Below are 15,571 nucleotides of genomic sequence, written 5' to 3' on the forward strand. Positions count from 1 at the left end.
AGAAAAAATTGTTTGAGTCAGTGCACAAAGCTGTGTAGCAGTGTATCAGCTTTTTTCTTTTAAAATTGACTAAAAGAGAATTTGAAAGATTATTTCATGGAATCTTGAACACAGGATTAAATATCTCCACTTTGCTGATTGTCAGTAATGGCTTCTCTGGTTTGATGATAGATTATTTTGTGAAAGCCTATATATCTCCATTGCCACACCTGTACCTTCTTGGCAGCACTAAATTCTCTATATAATTCTGATAATATAACTTCTGGTTGCCCAACTTTCACTTCAGAATAGATTCAGAAACAGGACTATCATTTCAAACCAAATTTCTTAAGTGAAATAAACACTCAAAATATCTTTAAGAATGTTAAATATTAAAAGTGCTACTTGGAACTCTTGTTTTACTGAGTGAATATATCTGAATTAAATTGATCATCTGAACTTTTGTGTTGCAAAGCCTATTTATTCTCTTAACAAAATCTATTCCATCATTTAATGACATTAACACACACACGTATATACTTTTTTTTGGGGTAAGTTTCTACAAGGCTGGAGGAGTAAAGATGATAAAGACACTTTTTAAGATTTGCAACAGGATCTGGCAGTCAAGAGACTGGCCCAAGCCCTGGTTTCCATCACTCATCATCACCCTGCTAAAAAAGGGCTATTTGCAACTCTGTCAAAACTACCATGCCTCATAAGCCATCCCAGCAAAGTCCTGTTAAAAATTATATTATACCATCTAAAACCAATAGATGACAAAAATTTTAGTAGGACAAGCAGGTTTTAGACAAGGTCACAGCACAACAGAAAAAAAATCCTAAGCTTCAGGATACTCTGTCAAGTCTTAATAGATTTTAAGAAGGCTTTCAACATCAAAGGTTACAAAGGTACTGCAAGCATTAAAGGAAGAAAAATTACTAACTTGTGCTTTGCTGAATACATAGATGGTCTGGCAGGGACTAGCTTACTAGTTGCTCAAAGACAAGACTTCCACAGCATAGGGTGTGCAAATCAATGTTGAAAAAACACTAATTATGACTCTAATAGCCAACAGACATTAGTATTGGAGGCTTAAAGAAAGTTGACAAGTAAATTTAAATACCTAAGAGCTATTGTTTCAGATAAAGAAACCAAAACTGAACTACTGGCCAGTTCACAGGAGCACTTGGTTAACTCATAGCAATTTAGAAAGACAAAGGTATAGCCCTCCACACTTAAATCAGACTTTGGTCATGGCCACATTCTTATATGCTTGAACTGCAGAACTATAGAGGAGGATCCTGGCCATAGATATATGCTACAGAATGATCCTAATTATCACATACAAAGACTGAAACATAAACAAAAGATTAGATACTGGATCACAATGACAATCGGGCCCAGAGATGACCTGCTAACCACTGTCAATAACAGAAAACTAAAACTTTATGACCATATTACTTTATGACCACAAGGTCTTCAGGGCTCGCAAAAAACTTTCTGCAGGGAACAGAACCAGGAAATAGAAGAGGCAGCACAGAAAGAGATAGGAAGACAACATAAAAGAATGGATGACCAGTCATTGAAAGAGATTCTATTAAAGGCAAAAAAAAACAACCAGAGAGGAATGGAGAAAGACAGTCGACAGATCATGCATGGTGCCCCAACAGTTAAACAGGCTAAGGGATAGGTGAATTCTTTAAATGATATTTACAATGACAAAATTGAATACTTTTATATTTAAAACAACTTTATAGTCTCTTCACAGCTTGTCAGTCCAAGGTGGAATTAGTTTTAATGATTTCAAAATTGCAGTCAAAGAGGGTTTCCAGTATGAGCCATTCTGAATCTTTTAAAATTATTTAACATTTTATATCATGGCGAGCCAGTATATTAAGAATGCTACCCTCTAAATATATAAAGGGTAAAAAAAAGTGGTCCACATTGCAAGACTCTCCCCATTGTTCTTTGGCTGTTGTTATCATGAAAGCTACATCAGTTTACAAGAATCGATTACAAGGTCGCCACACTTTGTCATCAGTGTATATATAACAATGAGATGCCCCTGTACCTTAGAGAACTGATTACTCCATATGTCCCCCAGAGAGCCCTGCGCTCAATGGACTCAACGCTTTTAGTGGTGCCACGTTTCTCCCTCAAAAGCTACAGTCTGCGGGCTTTTTCAGTGCACGGACCAAAGGTTTGGAACACACTCCCCATTGATCTCAGACAGACAACATGCTATACCACTTTTAAGAAGAACATTAAGACCTACTTGTTTAAAACTTTTTTAGATTAGTTTTTTATTTCTATTGTCGTGTTTGTGTTTGTAATGTTATTACAGCGCCTTGAGCCTACATTTTGTTTGTTAACAGCGCTTTATAAATAAAACTATTATTATTATCATCAGTTTAATCAAAAATCTTCAACTCATACACATGCACTCAAACAGTAAACATTTTGTTATCCTTTATGAAAAAAAAACCTTTCGCAATTATTTTTAGCACCTGAATCTCTTTCCAGGTCATTGTTTCTCTGTCATATAAACCATCAAAGTCGAGATACTGTCGTAAAAGTTCAATAGGTGGCTGAGAGCCGTACATGTCAAGTTTGGGCATATTGAGATCGTCAATAAATATGACCACTCGTTTACCTTGAGGTGCACCTGTACACAGAGAAAAGCATGACAGAAGGACATTGGTATGAATTATGAACATTGATCAAAGTTTTGAGCAGGAATTAAGATGTAATTATACCGGTACTTTTCAAGAGTTGTATGTTACTACTATGGTCTTGTATGTCAGCCATTAAGGATAGGATGGCTGCCTGGCCATGCGGTTTGCGCACTGGACTGTCATTCAGATTTATCAATGGTCCAGGGTTCAAACCCTGCCTGCTCCCATCCCTGTCATCCTGCAGGAGGTTTGGACTAGGAAGTAATTATCTTCAACCCTGAAAGAACATTTTACAAATATGTAGGTAAAGGCAGGGCTTTAAGTCAAAAGGGCAGGTTGTCACAAATCCTTAAAAAACATAATCTGATGCGCTATTGAAAATGTAAGACTACAGTTGAGATGCTTATAGAAACATATATAAATGATGGTCAATTATAGCCCCTGCCACTCCTTTGATCACCACCTACATCTATTGGACTGTATTGTTTTTTTAATTGTTCTAAAAGTGGAGTTCAATTTTCTGAAATTTTGTAATTAAACATTAATACTACTGAAACATTAGGTCAGTTTTAGACTATAATGTCACCATGCATTAGTTAAACATTGAAATTGTTCTTATTCTTAATTTCAATCAATCAAAAAGTTGGTTAATTTAATGTATTAAAAATTGCTCTAGGACATGTTGACCCCCAATCATGATGAAGCATGTGGAAAATATTAAAAGTACAATTAGGCTACAAGCAGATACCATGTCATTATGCTGTCATTACTCTGAACTACCTAATAGCACAATGTTATGTACAAAACAAAACTACAGTTGATGTGTGGAAAGCAAACAAGAAAAAAGAAATGCAGGTTAAATTAAGACCTGACAAGTTTTCTTGAAAGAACTTGAAAAAAAACATTTAATGGTGCAACTGATCACTGCCTCAGAAACATTTCATGAGTTTACTAGGTAGACCTGAGAGAATCAGGAAAAAAATAACTAAAACTACACAAAGCATAGACTAAAAATCAGCTTGCTGAGTTCATTGGGTCAGGGCATTATAAAAAGAAATGCCAAAGCTGAAAGGGAAAAAAAATTGTTGTAGCTGCTATTGGAACTGTCCAAAACAGGATATAAAAACCACTCTTTCACCACCAGCAGGTATATTGAAAGGACAAAGTTTAGTCTATTTTTCATACTGCTTTTAGCCACAACCATGATCCAATTATGGTGATTTGTGTGTGGGTGATTTGTTACCCCAAGCCATGTAACTTTAAAAAAAAAAGAAAAAAAAAAGAAATGTAGCCTATTTTGTTTGTTCTACTAATTGTTTGAATGCATTTGTTGCAATGTGTGAAGTGTGTTACTTATACATAGATGTAACCCATCCAGACATCATTTGTTAAACAGATGTAACCCATCCAGACATCATTTGTTAAACAGATGTAACCCATCCAGACAATCATTTGGGGCAGGGAACCACTCTAGATCCTTAAAGCATAGCTGGCAAAGCGTATCAAGTGAACATAACTTTTTTTTATATGTGTTTCAAACATTGAAGATGTTATAGAACTATATGTGTGTTAGTCATTAAAGACATATATGTTAGTTTTTAAAAGATTTTTGTTGGTCATTAGAGAAGTGCATATTAGCAGTTGAACACAAAATGTTTGTTAGTAGTTGAGGAAGAACATGATCTCTTTCTCAACTTGCGCTCTTCATGTAAATTTTTTTTTTTGCAATAAGCCCCTGTCGATTCTTTTTGCACATAAGATCAAAACAGTAGCCTATATAGCCTGCAAACCTTGACTCAATTGGTAGGGTTTTGAAAATACAGAAAATTATTTTATTTTAAGTAATCAATTTTTAGCATAAAATGATATTTAATTTTATAATTACTGAAATTAATTTTAGTACTAAAAATATCTTAAGAGAGTAAATAAAAAAATTAATAAGTCAGGATATTAACCAAAAAGACATACAAAAAAAAAAACAAAAAAAAACTGAGATCAGACATTTAGTTTAAAACATAAGACTGTATAAGAAGTTAAAATGTTACAGTTATAGACAAAAAAATAAATTTACCAATAACATTTTTCTTTCGTTTCTCCAACTTCCCTTCAATAATTTCTTGAGTTCTTCCGCTGCTGGTTTGTGCAGAAAAGTTAATGTAAACTGGTACGTAGTTCATTCTCTCAGAGATGTGATCAAGTAAATCTCTTACTATCACAGACTAGAGCAAGTTGAAGGAGACAATATATTCATTCTTTCAGATATGCAGTCAATTATTTCAATTACACAAACATTAACCAATCAAGAAATATTCAGAAGTTGCAACATTTTTTTTTTAGTTATAGTTTAAACAAAAACATTAAATCAACATCTTATAATCATATCTTTAATGAAGGTAAATTGGTAAACTAATTTCATACTACCTTGCCCACGCCTGTCCCTCCTGTAAAGAGCACTGGTTTTTGAACAGAAAGTAACCGCTCTAGGAAGTAGCCATAACGTGCTGTGTCCACAGTGGGCACCATCATTTTAAAAAATGAAATGGATTTGTCAAATCAAAAGGATGAGACAAGACGTTCCCACAGATCCATTCTCTTTGAGTCCACCTCAATGTAATAGCTCCATAAAGGATATGTTCCTGGCAGCTGAAAGGTTATATTAATAATAGAGAAACACTCCATCTTGCAAATAATTTCAATGTTCATAACTTCAGTATTCTTTTTAAGGACAACATAACATCAAATTTAAACAGAACATGTTGTCATTTCAATAGTACTTCAGCAGTGCATCTAGAATGCACTACTTCTAGACTTCTTTCCAGCTACTAGATTACTCAATGAAGTAAGCTATAAGCAAGCATCAGTATTCAAAATGCACTCAAGACTCACGTCTCTGTATCCAATCAAAAAAACTATTTTTTATGCTTATAAAGAAGACTCCTTGGTGTATGTTTTGTTAATTGTTTTCTACTATCACTACCAATGTAGTCTTTTACTAGATGGGTTTAGTTTTTAATAAAGTCGATAGGTTTAGTGAGTAGAAGAAATATACCCAGTTCTTTAAGGTCCAAATTTGTTGTTATATTATCCAACAATGAAATCAACTCTGAGCCAGTTCAGCACTAAATTGTCTATGATGTATAAATAGAATATCTGATTGAAACTATCAACACATAATATTATTTCAGTTACCTTGGCATCTTGATTTTCATCAAATTGTTGTCATATAAACAGATCAAAAGCATCTCTGTACTCATCATTGAGGTTACCCCCAAGAGCCCAAAGGTAACAAAACACAAAGATCTGGCACAGAAATCGAAACATCTTGGAGGATTCTAGTGACCAGTCAAATTGACCAAACTTGTAGAAGAAAATGGCTTCAAGCAATTTACAAAATGAGTTTATTTTGCTGATATCTACCTGGAAAATAAGAGTACAGATCTAAATGTTGAGAATTCTTAAGTCTACATTGAAACTAATTTGTTCTTACTGGTATGGATATAGTTCTTTAAGATACTTTGTATTTGTCCACACCTCCATATAATTCATTCATAGTAATAGATTTTGGATTCATAACATACACATGAACTGGTTGATAGAATTCATTCTGTACACCTTGATTGTACAAACTGGTCAAGGCTTTTTCTAGAATCTAATGAAACAAGTCATCAAAACTTTAAAACATTTTTTTGCTTACATAGATAGGGTTTTTATTGATACCATGAAAATGAAGAAGAGGCAGACAGAGAAATCAATGGGAGGACAACATAAAAGAATGGATGGGCCTGCCATTGAAAGAGGTTCTAACTAAGGCAAAAGTCCGAGAGGAATGGAGAAAGACAGTCGATGAATCTTGCCATGGTGCCCCAATGGTCCAACAGACTAAGGGATAGGTAAAGGTAAATTGATTTAGAATTAAAATACATATTATACCTATTCTAATGTTATGTCTTTTCCAATGTAATATCAGATCTGATGCTTAATCTAATGCCTTAATAAGGTTGAAGCACAAACACTACACAATACACATTCACCAAACTTTAGGCATTGGCAGTAGTTAATCTTTTCATTCACAATAACTGAATATTTTTATTTTTTTTTAAATTGTGTAAAAAAATATTATGAACAGAATGAAAAGTGTTTAGGTTACAAGCTAAATAGTTAGGAAGGAACTGCACCAAATAACTAGCAATGAGTCTGACTACCCTACAAAACATCAGGGGTAGGTTACAAAGAGCTCAGATCATTTAAACAACTGCACAACAAAGCCTGCCAGGTGTCAAAATTTGTATTGATTCTTTTTACTTTCCAAATAACTGTCTTTTATTTTCTTTTTTCATTTTAATGATGCTGTTAGAATATTTTCAAAGAAAATTTGAAAACAGTTAATAATTGTTTATTTTGGTTGAGTAAAAAATTTCAGATAACCCTTTAGCAGCTGTATGCATTGTAAGACATAATTGCCTTAAAATATCAATGATTCTTAACCTACACCTACATCATGAAAAAATTCAGAAAACTCAGAATCTGTCCAAAATAGCTAAAACAACACATGTATTTTTTACATCTAACAGTCCATCTTTAAATGTTCTAAGTGTAAAAGATAGTCTTTAATATATTTTAACTCTTTCTCTCCTACTGATGATACCAGCGTTGATTCCACCAGAATGTGGTAAATAATTATGGAGAGAAAGAGTTAAATTTGTTCAAATTGTTATACATAATTCCAAAGGAGGAGCCTTTTTTATTTCTTGTCTTTGTCTCACTGGTGCCACAGAGAAAGTTGATATTGAATGTGTTTAATTATTGATTGTTATTAACTTTCAATGTATAGACCTAAGAAACAAGGTCATTGTACAACAAAAGGACATAATGTGGATAGATGACTATATATTTTTTTTAAATACTAGCTTAGTAGATCATGTACTTTTGATGGATTCCTTATTAGCATCATTAAACTCTGCTTTTAGGCCATGTTTCAAACTTTTCAAATGCAAGAACATAAAGTCATTAATTTAAAAACAAATGCAATCTTTCATTTGTAGAAAATATGCTTGAATGTGATGACTGAGAATTGTGTGAGTCACAGAGTGAATGAAAACTTACAAGTTTAATATTTACGTACCTAGATTTGATTTGATTTGGATTTTAGGCACATCAGCACAATTTAGGCCATGTCGTGCCTGCAGTCCCTTAAGGACTACTCTCTCTCTACATAACAGGGGCTAAATTCTATACAGTTAAATCATTAAAATCAAGGTCTATTCACAGTTAAAATAGTAAGGGTAGTAAAAATTTAATAATTTGGTAAAAATCTAATGTAAATAGTACATGTTCACAGATTCATAAATCAGATCTTTGTAGACAACCCCACTTCCCGGATAAAGCCCAGTACCTTCCCAGGGTCGACATTGTCAAATAGTGTTTTTAAGTTAGTGGCTCTAAAACACTACAATTAGAATGGCTACAAATGTAATACACTACCCTGTAAATTGTGGTCTTTCCACCCCCAGTTGGTCCAACTAACATAACACCATGTCTGACAATCATAGTCTCCAAGAACTGTATAACTTTCACAACTTGCGTGTCCACCACTTGGAGCTTCATTTCTAGTTGGATGTTCATGATCTCATCTTTCAGCTGGCCATAATCATGTTCTGGTATGTTAACACCAGGAAAAAGGTCTGAAAGTATGGCCTGCAAAACATTATAAAACCACTCAGTGAACAAGTTTCATAACTATTTCTTCACATTATTAATACTTTTTTTTATTCCACCCAAAATATCATTTTTAAAATTTTGATTTATCTGTAAGAAATATTCTGTTTAATGCTGGTGATAAAACCATAAGAAAACTTTCCACAAATGAATTGATAATTCATAGATAACTATATGTTTGTCTAAAAACTAATTAAAAGCTTAAGCTCCATGTAAGTAAATACACATTATTAACATGTAATATGAGTGATAATTTAGTTTATGGCATAATAATAATATACAGTCTTTACTATTGTATGGTTCAGTAAGCTTATAGTCAGAAGTAGGGCCTACAAAAATAGACGTAGTGGTTTATTAATCAACAGATTGATTTATCCATTCATCAAATGGTTCACATTTATTACAGGGCTTAACACTGTGGTTTTTACTTCATCTTTCTTTTGTTTTGACATTTGTTGGAAGAGTTTATATATATAGCTGTTAGTCTTTTATAACAGTTCAAAGCATAAAAATAAACAAATAATAGTGATACTTATACTAATAATAATAATAAATGAAAAAGTAAAAACCGAGTTACTTGAAACAGTTTAGCATCGTTGAACAAAAACTTTGGAAGATTGCTATCACGAAGCGCTCGAATCAGAACTACATCTTCCGGTTTGTCAGGATTCTGTCTTTTTAAACTGCCAGCCATAACCAGGACAGATTTTACAGCCCGCATACCTAAAACAAAATGTGTATATTATCATAAATTTGCATATTTTATTTGAGTGTGTACATGTCTTTATTTTTAGGATATAATTATTCATGAGTGTCTACTATTTTTAGGACATTATTATTTATGAGTGTGTACTTTTTTTCTAGGAAATACTTATTGATGAATGTGTCAAGGTTATTACCAAAGTCATAATGATCTTGTTGCGAGAGTTGTTCACTACACAGTTTGTACATTTGAACCATTTTCTTGGCTAATGTTCTGGAGGACTCAAATCCTTCTGAGTACAAGATAACTTCAGCAATCAGACCTAAAAGAAAAGAAGCAATAAAATATTAGAACTGGAAATAATTTATCTACAAGGAGTCACTTTGTACAGGAGTGACAATAAACTACATATAAACATCATCTGTAAGTTGATAAAAATGATATATAATAAACACTACAGCTGCATACATAAACTAAAAGAAAAAAAGAACACATAAGGACTAATGGCATTAATGGAAAAAGCTTCATTTGTCTTACAGCTGAAAATGAATGAATATTGAGAGGAGATGAAATGAATTAGCCCAAGTTCCCATCATCTAAATAGAGAGACAATATAGCAAATCTAGCATAAGATCCAAGCCATCAGAGGCTGAGAAAGAAATTGCATGTGATACCAGAGATAAAAGTAATAAAACATTCAAAAGGATCACTCAACTTTAAACTGGTTCATAGGTTTAGGTTCTATTTTTGTTGTCTTATAAATTAAATACATAAATAAATGTCCTTAGGAGTCAAACTTTGGCCCGAACCATGCAAAGTACAAGACAATACACGACAATGGCCTGTTCTGCACAATGAACAGTTTGTTCAGGCATCCATGACAGGCATCATATGTAGTTGCAGAATTGGGCCTTTTGGGATTTTTCTAAACACTTAGCCATTGTTGTACTTTTAGCTTTTGAATACTACTAAGGAAAAGACCTTCTAGATGTTTCATCATCTTACCATAATCTGGTACCATCATTGATATAGGTCTAAACAAAGCCTGTAAATTATCAGGTAATTCTGTCCGTCCAGCGTAACCAGGATTCATAGTGATGAAGGCTGCACATGTATGAACCAGTTTGATCTCACGCCCTTCAAACATGAACCTATTGAGCTATAGAGGGAGACAACATAGAAAACTTTGTTCTTACCAGTCTAGTAATCTAAAGAGAGAGACAATTTTTTTTATTGTTTCTAACACCAATCAGGTTAACCAATTTCATTACCGAATCTTCTTGACCGTAACCTACATGGAAACATACATGCACTACATGCAATTACCAAGCTTCTATCTAAGGATTTTAAAACTTAGAATAAACGCACCCACCTCTCAAACCATCACTAAAACAGAGGTAATGATAATGAATAGTCAACAGTAAATTGGAAATAATGATTATGACGATCTCAGGAATATATGGTGTGGTGTAAAAAAGAAAATATATGAAAGTTTTAAATTGCAACATGAGAAAATACAAGAAACTGCTTGACACATAGAATTTGGAAAAATAAGTAAAACAAAAACACTGCCCATGATGAAATATTGTTGTGTTATTCTGATGAAATATTGGTGTGTTCATTTGATGAAATATTGGTGTTATTCTGATGAAATATTGGTGTGTTATTCTGATGAAATATTGGTGTGTTCATCTAATGAAATATTTGTGTGTTATTCTAATGAAATATTGGTGTGTTATTCTGATAACTCTTTGAAAGATTGATTTTGTTTCGCTTTTTAAACCAGAGTTGCTGATTTATTCACATTTACATACACACTTGTATCTACTGATTATAATATGGAAAGTTTGCAGTAGTATTTAGTATAAAAATTCCAATCCCATTATTCAAAATCTACAACTTAGAAAAGTCTATAGACTTGTGAGGAGCAGAATAAGTTGAATAAAATTATAGGAATGAGGTACATTTTCTCACACTGACCTTTGTATTTTATAATGAAGGACTTATTGGAGTTAATATGGTGTCTTTATTTACTGTGCCTTGTACAACTGAAGTTATTTATTTCTTAGTCTGCAACACTTTTCATAAATAATGCTTCCAAAAAAACTAAGCCTAACGATGTTCGCCACTTTTTCTAGAGAACAATGTTTTAGTCTCATTAATTACATTGATTGTTTAACTCCCTTTCCAAATAATATTTAAAAAAAACACTCTTCTTTTAGTAGGCAATAATGGAGATTAATAAAGGACTAGATTGAAACACAAGAGGCAAGCATGTAGGCCTTGAGTTTCATGTCAAAAAAACAAAAAAACATGTAGTCCTTGAGTTTTACGCCAAAAACCAACAACAAAAAAACATATAGGTCTTGAGTTTAATGCCGAAGTGTAATCTAATAAAGGTAAACTTTCATCTGGGTCGTTAGACCTAATAAAAACACAAGAAATCTTCATTCAGAAACCTAGAACCCAAGTATTTACTTTCATGCACAATGTTCAATATGAAAATATTATTTTCTCATTAGATTCTTTTGCTAATATTTTTTTTTGTCTTTATTACAGTTTATCCTATATTATGATAACCGTATTAAAGTAATGACATTTTGATTAAAGTCACTTTATCTTGATTAGTTATTATTTTATTTATTTTTGGGCTACACTTTATAATTGACACTTCCCTTGATGGTAAGACATGCTTCATATTAGCTGCTTTAGCTTCATGCCTATGTTACTTTTGAATCCTGCCTTATGTACTTTTGATTCCTACCTTAGCTACTTTGGCATTTCTGATAGTAATAAGTTGTTGAGCAATAACAGATAAAACTTCAATATTGATTCGGTTGAACTCATCAAAACAGCACCAGGCCCCTGACTGTGCTAGCCCAGAGAAGAATCCTCCCATCATCTGGAAGAATACAATGGAAATTGAAACTATCAGTTATGTTAAAATAACATAAAATTTTAACATCTAATAATTGCTCAATAAAACAGTATTTAATATAGCTGAAGAAGTCAAACCATAGAGCAGTGATGCCCAACCTAATTCGACCTGCAGGCCATTTTAATTTCCGACACTCGTGTCGCAGGCCACATAACCGAAAAAGTAACAAAAATAAATGCAGAAATGAAATTGACATTAAACTAATTTTATGAGAAACCCATGGATGTAGTACTTACATTAACTAATGGGATATTTGATTTTTTTTTCACGCATCGAAAAATGGGTTTATTTCTCTACTTCAAATGTGAGCAACATTTTAGCTTTTCCCACCGACCCATTTTCTTGTCTCTTTGTGTTAAATATTCCCATCAATACCGCTATATTTGTTTTATAATGCTGTTCATATGCTGGTTTTTTTTTTGTTAAACAGCCACACTTTCTTTATAAAACAAATATGTTGGCTTATTATCATGTTCCGAACAAAAAAAGTAAAGATCTGTTCACCTTTTCTGTTACATTTTACATCTAAGTGTCATGGTACCAATCCATTAGAAAAAAGAGAGAGCCCTAACGTAGGTAAAGTTACATTTTTCAACCTTTTTTTTTTTGGGCAGAAGGTATGGGTGATTATCTTAATTTGGTTTTGCGTTTCAGCGGGCCGGATAGAACTACGTCATCTGGCCCGCGGGCCGTACTTTGGGCATCACTGCCATAGAGTAATCATTATTATCATTGACAGACCTCTGTCCTAAGATGACTATGGCTATTCCATAGAGCCTTCCTTGTTAGGGCTATAGCGCCAAAGCATACTATGTAGAACCTGGTAGTTCCAGTCTTTTCCATTTAACTGGCTAGGTCAGCTGAGATCATTGCTACATCATTGCTGCATTGCTGCTACATCATTGCTGCATTGCTGCTACATGGCTGTTCATTGAGTGTCTCTCTACCACTTCTCTACACATGGTGAAGTCTAGATCTATGTCCATGTCTTCCCAAGCATTTATATGCTCTTCTATTTGTTATTGTTACAATCTCTCCTCTACTGCCCAGGCTCTCTTCAAACTGCACCACACGACACAACAAACTCAAAGAACCTCACAACTCATCAGGGCTCCAAAGTAACAGTAGCAATTTAATTTCAAATACATTAGAAATACTGTACGGTTGGCAACAACATCACACTAACTGTCCAAAACCTAGCCTAGCTCCGCCTGACTTCACACACCGTCTGTCTCTAACTTCGCCTCGTCTGGTCACATTGTGAGGTAACGTGAAGTGCAGTCTTTATAACACACTCACTCTTATATAGAGTCTCTACCGGCCTTCTAGAATGGGATGGAACGTTCTTGGCCACTCAGAATGATCACAATCGCCATGACTTGCGTGCGTAATATTTACACACAGGTTGTTGCCGAACTGGCGTGTACTGTCACTGGTCACAGTTGACCGCTCATCCTGCACTGGACTGTGGCGATTTGAGTAGGCTAAAAACACACAGCACTACCCCCAACTGTGTCACCACCAGGTTTACAACAATATGATTTGATGCATTCTGAAAGCTTCATTTGTACATGATGATCACACCTTTATCATCAAGATAGTTAAGCAACTATTTTCTTTTTAGAAGTAGGGATCACCACAAAAGTTGTTTTTTTTTTTCCTTTTGATCACATCCACTTGGCAGAGGTGGGGAATTGTTTCACATACATTGACCATGTTTTGTACTCAGAACGCATGTATTGTAGACTTGCATCTTTTTGGGGTGAGTTTTAGTTTTATCAGACTTGTGAGCCTAGTCTAATGAAAATGGAAGCAGCCTTCCCTTCCAATAGCATATTAAGAAATACATGAAGTTTAGAACACTAGAGCATCGCCAATAAAAACACACACAAAAATATAAATCTAGAGAGGATTAATTTACTTCTGTTATAGAATTTATTTATCTTAAAATATATTGTGTTATATAATTATCTAAGTCACTGAGCCTTGTGGAGTTATATGTCATTCAGTTTTGTAGTGTTTATGTCACCCAGTCTCATCAGTCACATGTCTGTATGTAAGCCATTAGCCATGGTGTTTTTCAATGAAAGTAAGCTTCTCTATACCATTTAGCTATGGTTTGTCTGCCCCTCAGCCATGGTGTCTCTGCCTAAAGGCAGCACGGAAAACCAACTCCTAGATACCCCCTCCCCCCCACCGGTCCACAAATGAGATTGGACCAAAAGCGCTCTGAGCATGCTATAAGCATAAAAGTAGCGCTATATAAAAGCTATAATAATAATAATAAGTCAATGAACAATTTGAACTAAATATTCAATATTCACTAATTCAAATAAAGTCTTTATAAAAGAAACATAATTATATTTAAGGTCCTAATCACCTTATAATCCAAGCTGTCTGAACAATTAAACACTACACACCATATAGCCAAAGCTTTGGCCAAATCTTTAGTTGTTTCAGTCTTTCCAGTACCAGCTGGACCTACAGGTGCTCCACCTAGATCAAGTTGTAGGGCTCCCATAAGGCAGAGATAGCATCTGTCCTATGAATGAGCAATGTGGCATGAATAGAAAACTAAAGATAGAGATGGTTGCTGTTTTAATGCATAAACTAGAAAGATGAAACTTATCCTTCTAGGAGGGAGAAAAAATTTTGTCAATGTCTCTATGATTGTGCTTTGATTGTGCTTATAACTATTTGTCAAAAAGTAACATCTGGCATCACTTACAGATTTTGAGCTCCCATTCTACTAGATTACTAATGAATAAGGTACTAATATGTTAATCATAAAATCTTCAGGCTAGTTAAGCAACTGAGAATTTACAATTTAAAAGTAGGGATCTACACAAAAGTGGTAGCTGTTTTTTTTAAAACTAAAAGCATTGCTATTAAGTTTATTTAAAACTAAAGAATTTATTAGCAATTAATTCTGTTGTGTTCAGTAAATTTGTTAAACGTGTTTGCCCAGTTAATAATCATTGATGAAATGGATATGTCAACTTAGTTATTCAAATATTTTATTTTTTTAATTCAATAGAAATATCCACTTGAATCCTGAAATAGTCAGCTAGGCATGTTCTGAAAATTAGTCAGGTCATGTCATATTATTCAAATGTTTTATCCTGACATTAATTTATCCTATCAATTGATCAAACAAATATGCCTGTCACTTGGAAAAATATAAATAGTCCAACGATACCCATATCAATAAACTTACAGTCAGAGGTGTAATCACTAGTCTAGGACAGGCTCCAAGGTACTCATAGCCATAGGTGTAGACAGCAATTGACATTCAGACAACACAGTTGTCCACTTCCATATTCCAATAATATCTGAGTTGTTTTTGCCAGTCAAAACTTAAAAGTTCTGATACCTGTCAACACAAGTTTTGTTGTTTCTTCATTTAACAAACAAATGAAAGAAGGCCAAAGAGATTCATGAATCTAGTAGATCAAAAGAAATGCCACACCAAAAAACTTGGCTAAAGAGATTTTAAAACTGCCAGCAGCTACAACTTACAACTTGAAATATATATAAGATATATTTCCTCTAGATTGTAAA

At 33.7% G+C, this 15,571-nt stretch overlaps 1 pseudogene; it reads right to left on the reverse strand.

The window, feature by feature from the left end:
* LOC129928732 (dynein axonemal heavy chain 6-like) overlaps nucleotides 1-15,571 on the reverse strand; it is a 105,549-nt pseudogene that overhangs the window by 70,763 nt on the left and 19,215 nt on the right.

This window comes from Biomphalaria glabrata, chromosome 10 (genome assembly GCF_947242115.1).
Source record: "Biomphalaria glabrata chromosome 10, xgBioGlab47.1, whole genome shotgun sequence".
NCBI classification, from domain to species: Eukaryota; Metazoa; Mollusca; class Gastropoda; family Planorbidae; genus Biomphalaria; species Biomphalaria glabrata.